The sequence below is a fragment of the Apium graveolens genome, chromosome 6 (assembly GCF_009905375.1).
Source record: "Apium graveolens cultivar Ventura chromosome 6, ASM990537v1, whole genome shotgun sequence".
Classification (NCBI taxonomy): Eukaryota; Viridiplantae; Streptophyta; class Magnoliopsida; order Apiales; family Apiaceae; genus Apium; species Apium graveolens.
In genome coordinates this window covers 153,047,003-153,054,104 of record NC_133652.1, presented here as the reverse complement: position 1 = coordinate 153,054,104, position 7,102 = coordinate 153,047,003, and positions in this window count along the sequence as shown.

Below are 7,102 nucleotides of genomic sequence, written 5' to 3'. Positions count from 1 at the left end.
TGCCACCTAAAAAAACTTTCCAAACTTTGTATCCAATCAAGAAAAACATATCCACGAGTATCTTCATGAAATTAACTTTACTCCTCTGACTTGATTTAAAGGCTCATTTGCGGGATTTATCTGTAATTTAGGCGGCTTTTTTTTTGTTTCATGACCAAATAATAGATTCATACCATTCTGTATGGTTGTCTGTTGCCTAATCATAGAATCCACCTGCTCTTTTTGTAAGAAAGTATATTCACATTCAATATATAGCAGTACATGTCAAGTCTATATGGAAACTAAATCTTGACAGAATAATAGAGAATATGTTTACAATATTATCTATAATATTTCTAATTCTAACACACCCTCGTAGTCAGAGCGGGAGGGGACCGAACGCTTAGACCGAATCTGAAATCAAGAAACAAGTGTCGAAGAAGACCCTTTGTGAAGACATCAGCGTACTGATAGGAAGATGGAACATGGAGAACTCGAACATGACCTAAAGCAACCTTTTCCCGAACGAAATGAGTATCCATCTCTACATGTTTCGTTCTTTGATGTTGCACAGGGTTGTGTGATAGGTACACAATGCTTACATTGTCACAATATACAATAGTTGCTTTCTGAATTGGACAATGTAATTCGAGTAGAAGATTTCTAATTCAACAAGATTCTGCAACAACATTAGCAACACCTCTATACTCTACCTCAGCGCTAGATTGAGAGAGGACAACTTGTCGTTTAGAAGACCACGATACCACATTATCACCCAAAAATACACAATACCCAAAACTAGATCGACGAGTATCTGGACAGCCTCCCCAATCTGCGTCCGTGTAAGCAACCAGACTTTGCACAAGTGTTGAATAGAGATGAATACCATATGCAGTAGTGCCCTGTATGTAACTAATAATTCGCTTAAGAGCATTAAAATGTGGCTGACGAGGTGCATGCATGTAGAGACAGACCTGCTGGACTGCACAGTTGATGGCAGGCCTCATAAATGTTAAATACTGAAGTGCACCAGCTAGACTACGGTACAATATTGGATCCTCCACAAACTCCCCAGCATTAGCACTTAGTTTTGCCTTTGTATCAATAGGAGTGGAAACTTGTTTACAAGTAGCCATTCCTGCCTTTTCAATAATAGCTTGAGCATATTTCTTGTAACTAAAAAATAATCCCTTATTATGGCGGTGTACAACAATACCAAGAAAAAATGTCAAAGGCCCCAAATCTGTCATGGGAAATTCAGTCTTAAGGCTGGAAATAATGAACTCACGAAAGGCATCAGTAGAGGTTATGAGGACAATGTCATCAACATATAATAAATAAGCCAACTCATTACTTCGGTTGTAAACAAATAGGGAATTATCCTGAATACTATTTACAAACCCCAATTGTATCAGAAATTTAGCCAACCGATAATACCAATCTCTCAGAGTCTGTCTCAACCCATATATGGATTTTGAAGAAGACACACATAGTTCGGAAACCTTGAATCAACGAAACCTGGAGGATGATGCATATATACCGTTTCTTTAAGGCCACCATGTAAGAAAGCATTTTTTTACATCTAATTGATGTATGGTCCAAGATCGTGATATAGCAATACTAAGTACCGTACGAATTGTTGCAGGCTTCACAACTGGACTAAATGTCTCAAAACAATCAATACCCACTTGCTGATTTTTACAATTGACCATTAATCGTGCCTTGTGCCGTTCAAAATTACCGTACTTATCAAATTTATTACGGAATAACCACAGAGAATTAATCACATGTGTACCAGGTGGGCGAGGCACCAATTTCCAAGCACCAGTATAATGCATAACATTAATTTCATCTTTCAAAGCTGCAATCCAATTTGGATCTTTTTAAGGCCTGAATATGAGAACGAAGCAAGGGAATAGATGTGGTGATGCTATTGAGGTTAAATTGGCGCTTTGGCTTGATAATGCCAAGTTGACTTCTGGTAGTCATTCTTGGAGGAGTACGAGTGGATTTTGGAGGTTGTACAGTAGGAGTGGAAGGGGTAGGGACAACTCGCCTACTATATACTTTCCCAAAGGACTGAAGAGGATGATGTTGGTTTGGTACCCGAGAAGTAGCTTCACGAGATGGTGTGATTATAGATGGTGAATGCGATGGAGAGGTAAGAAAATCATTCGGAGATGCCATGCTCGATCTGCTAGGTACAACCTTTGTTGGAGCGTGGTCTGTCACGAGATTGTGAGTTATAAAAGGTGAGATATCACTGCTGCCCAAAAAATTATAAGAGTTAGAGTTGAAGAGGGGACTTTAGCGAATGGAAACTCAGATTTAATAAATGTAACATGTCGAGAAACTAAGAGTTTATGATTTGCGAAGTCAAGACATAAGTAATCCCTATGATTAGTAGGGTACCCAAGAAACACACATGACAAAAAACGAGGAGAAAGCTTTTTTTTAGTAATGGATGTGAGCTTTAGAAAACACATGAAGCCGAACACTCTAAGATGTGAATATAACAATACCCTGCGATATAAAATATGATATGGGGAGACATTATTTAATAAATTAGATGGAATGATATTGTGAAGATAACACGACACTCGGAGAGCATAAACCCGAAGAACGGGTGGGATAAATGCATGATGTAGAAGTGTACGAGTGCGGTTATTTATGGTTTTGATATCTTTTCAACTTTTCCATTTTGAGAGGAAGTGTATGGACAAGAAAACCTAAAATCCATTCCATGTTTGGCACAAAAATCATGAAAGGCTCTGTTATCAAATTCTCGTCCATTATCACATTGATAAGATTTTATGGATCTCTCAAACTGAGTTTTGACATAAGTATTAAAAGTAATAAATGTGTCATAAACTTGAGACTTGTACTTTAGAGGAGGAACCCATAAATAGTTCGTGAAATCATCTAAAAACAATAAACAATAACGATGTCATTCTTTACTTGAAACTCGTGATGTCCACAAATCACTATGAATGATATCAAAAGGAGCATATGTTACATTTGGAGATGAGAAAAAAGGAAATCTAACATGTTTTCCTGTTTGACAAGAATAACAAAATTTTGGAGCAGGCTATTTATTACATTGAATAGAATTATTTTTTCAAAGAAACTGAAGTATAGAAGGACCCGGATGACCAAGTCAATTATGTCAAATGCTTGAAGAAATAACAGCTAGAGATACTTGAGTGGAGCTAGATGGTAAAGAAAATGGACAAAGTGGATAGAGATCCCCAGAACTATTATATCTTATAATGTGACTCCCCGTACGAGGATCCTTCACAAAAAAACCAGAAGGGTCAAATTCAACAGAAACATTATTATCGTTAGTGAATTTTCTAACAGAAATGAGATTTTTGATTATTTGTGAAGCAAAAAGTATATTGTTTAGAGATAAGGGAGGAAGAGGACTATGTAAATTCGATGATTTGTTAGTCAGAACTGGAATGTAAGAACCATTACCAACCAATATAGAAGAATTAATAGTATATGTATTGGGAATCGTTAGTGTACCTGCATTATAAGTAAGATGAGAGAACGCTCCGGTGTCCATATACCAACTATCATCCGGTGGATTGAAATTCATGGACTGAAATGTCTGAGCTAAGTCAGTAGGCTGACCAGAGGATGTGCCATAAGATTGTTGGTGTTGAATAGAAGTGTAGGCTTGTTGTTGAGGTCGTGGTCCAACTTCGAGGATACCTGCAGGTTAGCGTTGTTGTTGTTGGTATGGAGCCGATGGGTAGGGCGCTGGTGGACTGGCCCAATTGCCCCATAATTGTTGTTGTGTGCCCCAAGGTGAGACCCATGATTGATGTTGAGACTGCCCGTACGGGCGTGACCCGTAGTCCTGTTGAAAATTAAAGCGACCAGCCCCTTTTCCGGTGTTCCGTCCTACACGTCCCCCACACCAGTTACTTTTCTTACCACGACCACGATTCTTTCCTCCATCACATGAATAATTCAGAGCATTAGAACTATAACCCGCATTATTGGGGATATAAGTATGTGGAGGCATAGACGAGGACTGTAGTGCAATTGGTAATGATGGTGCTACAAGAACGGAACCTGTAGATGAGTCGAGAGATTGTTGAGAATGACTTGTTTCCTCAATGCACAACATTGATCGAGCTTTATTAAACTGGGAAAAGGATCAGATTGTTGTATCACTGTAGCAACCATGTGGTACTCGCGAGTTAAACCTGCATATAGACTTAGTACCAGTTTGGTGTCTGATACCTTGTTTCCCATTTTTGTTAGTTGATCGGACAAACTTTTTAACTGTTGACAAAATGCAGAGATATTAGGGAAATCCTTGAGAAAGGTATTCACAAACTTATTCTCCAAATACACGGCTCGGGTATGTTTATTTTCTTGAAAGATGTCACGAAGACGATCCCAACATTCTTTAATCATTGAATCAGGTACTAGTATTGTTTGAAGAAGATCCTCAGAAATTGTGCCATAAATCCACTGCTTGACAATATAATCAAGACGCTTCCATGATTGGTCATCCACGTCCTTTAATTTTGGAATTTTAGGATCGATATGATCAAGAACATTCTATGCACCAGCTGTGCACTTAAATAATTCAGTCCAAGAAGAGTACTGAACTTTTTCAATATCAAGAGTTAGAGAAACCTGATTTTTTATATTTGTTACAGCAAGGGCCGGATGAAAGGTAGGTGAGGGAGAAGGAGGAGAAGAAGAGGGAGTAGGGGAGGGACAGTCATCATTCTTGCCCATGATTAAGCAGCGGCTAAAGAAGAGGAAAAAATTATATGACGGCCAGGGTTAGCTCTGATACCATGTAAGAAGGTATAAATAGGGTTGTCAATGGATCGGATCTGGATCGGATCGGCCTTGATCCATATCTTGATCCATTTAATTTTACCGGATTCGGATCCAGATTGAATTTTTGTCGGATTTTTTATAGCTCGATCCATATCCGGATCCATTAGGATCACGGATCACGGATCACGGATCACGGACCGGGGCTCCGATCCGTTAATAATTTTTAAAAAAATGAGCCCTTTTGTAATTAATCTCAGGTTAAGGGGTTGCTACGAAAAGTAATGCCTATCTATCAATTTGACTTTGTGATTTCCAAAATTGCTAGCCAAGTTTCTTGCACTAAGAAGCTGCGTACATAACAGATATGTCAACAAAAGTTTGTGAATAAATGGATTATTAAAAATCAACACACAATTAAGCAAAATAATGCCAACACAGTATCTAGGTGACTTGCACAGTGAACAAATGTTATCAAAGAATAATATAAATATATTATATATTTTATATATAATTTATTATAATATGTAAATAAATATATATTTTATGAAATATAATAAATTATTCGGATCGGATCCTTAACGGATCGGATCGGCCTAAATCCATATCCGGTACTTATCGGATCGGATCGTTACCGGATCGGATTTTTTCCGGATCGGATTTTTTTAAGTGATCCATATCCACTCCATTAGCGTTCGGATCGGACCGGATCGGACCAGATTTCCGATCCATTGACAGCCCTAAGTATAAATCTCCTTGTCCTGAAGTTGTATATTCACACTCAATATATAGCAGTACATGTCAAGTCTATATGAAAATTAAATCTTGACAGAATAATAGAGAATATGTTTACAATATTATCTATAATATTTCTAATTCTAACACTTTTAACTCATTGATTGAGAGTTTAAACTCTACATTCTTCTCCTCTTGTTCTTGAGAGTTTAAACTCTACATTCTTCTCCTCTTGTTCTTGAATATGTTCTTTAAGTATTGCATTCACCAGATGGAGTCTATTGTATATGTGTGTAATTTGTTTGATGTAAGTTTTGAGATAAAATAATCGGGCAAAGATTTAATGGGTGTTATAGGTTGATTCATCGGTGTGTAGTGTTAGGAACAAGGATTTTGGTGGCTGTTAGCGGCCAACTAGTGGCTATTTGCGGCTGCCGGTGACAAGAGTATGGTGTTTGGGTGGAGAAATGAAGGCTATGATACTACTTTGATGGAGGCTAGGGTTAAAAGTAGGGTTTTTAAGAAAAAAAAATTATCAAGCAAGAGAATAAAACATATATTTCAATATCACAAAATAATAGTCTGATCTGATTACTTGGTTTTTTGGGTACATTACTCGTTTACACCCGAAATCCCAGCTCACCTGCAACCTCATCAAAATTTATCCCTCATTATTCTTTTTAACTAGACCCAAACCCACAACACCATTCACACATGGGTGTCTGAGTTTAGCTTAACACAATCAGAGAGAGTTCCATAAAACTGCCATTTGTCTGTATTTCACTTACTTCATAAATTGCAAATTGCCATGAATTTGTATAATTTTTAGCCCGTTTGTACATCAAAATCAATAGATAAAATCATTTATGATAATTCTTTTCCCTTTTCCTTTCCCCCTCTTTTTTTCGTTTCCCCAGCGCAAACCCAAGGCCCCGTAACTATTTTTAATTGTCTTCATGAATAAGCAATGCATTCACAACTCTGTGGTCAAGACATTAAGATAAACTACAAATAAAATTCAAGGCTTAAAGACCTTCTGACCCTTAAAGTATATAACGTTATACCCATCGGCCTCAGATGATTGAACTCATACCTTTTATTCAATGAGTATGAGATTTCGTACTCTTTAACCCTTTTTACTGTTATCGGTATAAATTGGAGGGGCAAAAAAATATATTTTACCCACCTCCGAGTTGTATCTTATTGTGCTGTTATGGATTAAAAGGTACATTTCTTATAACTTGAGGGTGAAAAAATACACCATAATATACTTTAAGCGCTAATAGATATGTAGGCATTATTTTGTGAAATTTTAAAATTTTTTGTATAAGCCAATTTAGAATTCGGAACAATAACAAAAAAGAAAATGATATCAGAGTCGATGAACATGAAAATGCTGTACTCTGACATCCAACTGGCCCTTTTTATTCTTTATATCTTCACTACTCACAAAAAATCTTTCGGATTTAAATTCAAGTGCATTTTCCCGGTGGTTTGGATCTCGGCCAATTGCCCAAACAATGATAATGAGTCTAGTCTTCGGTTTAGAGAGGAATATATAAGATAGAGAAGTCAACTGCTA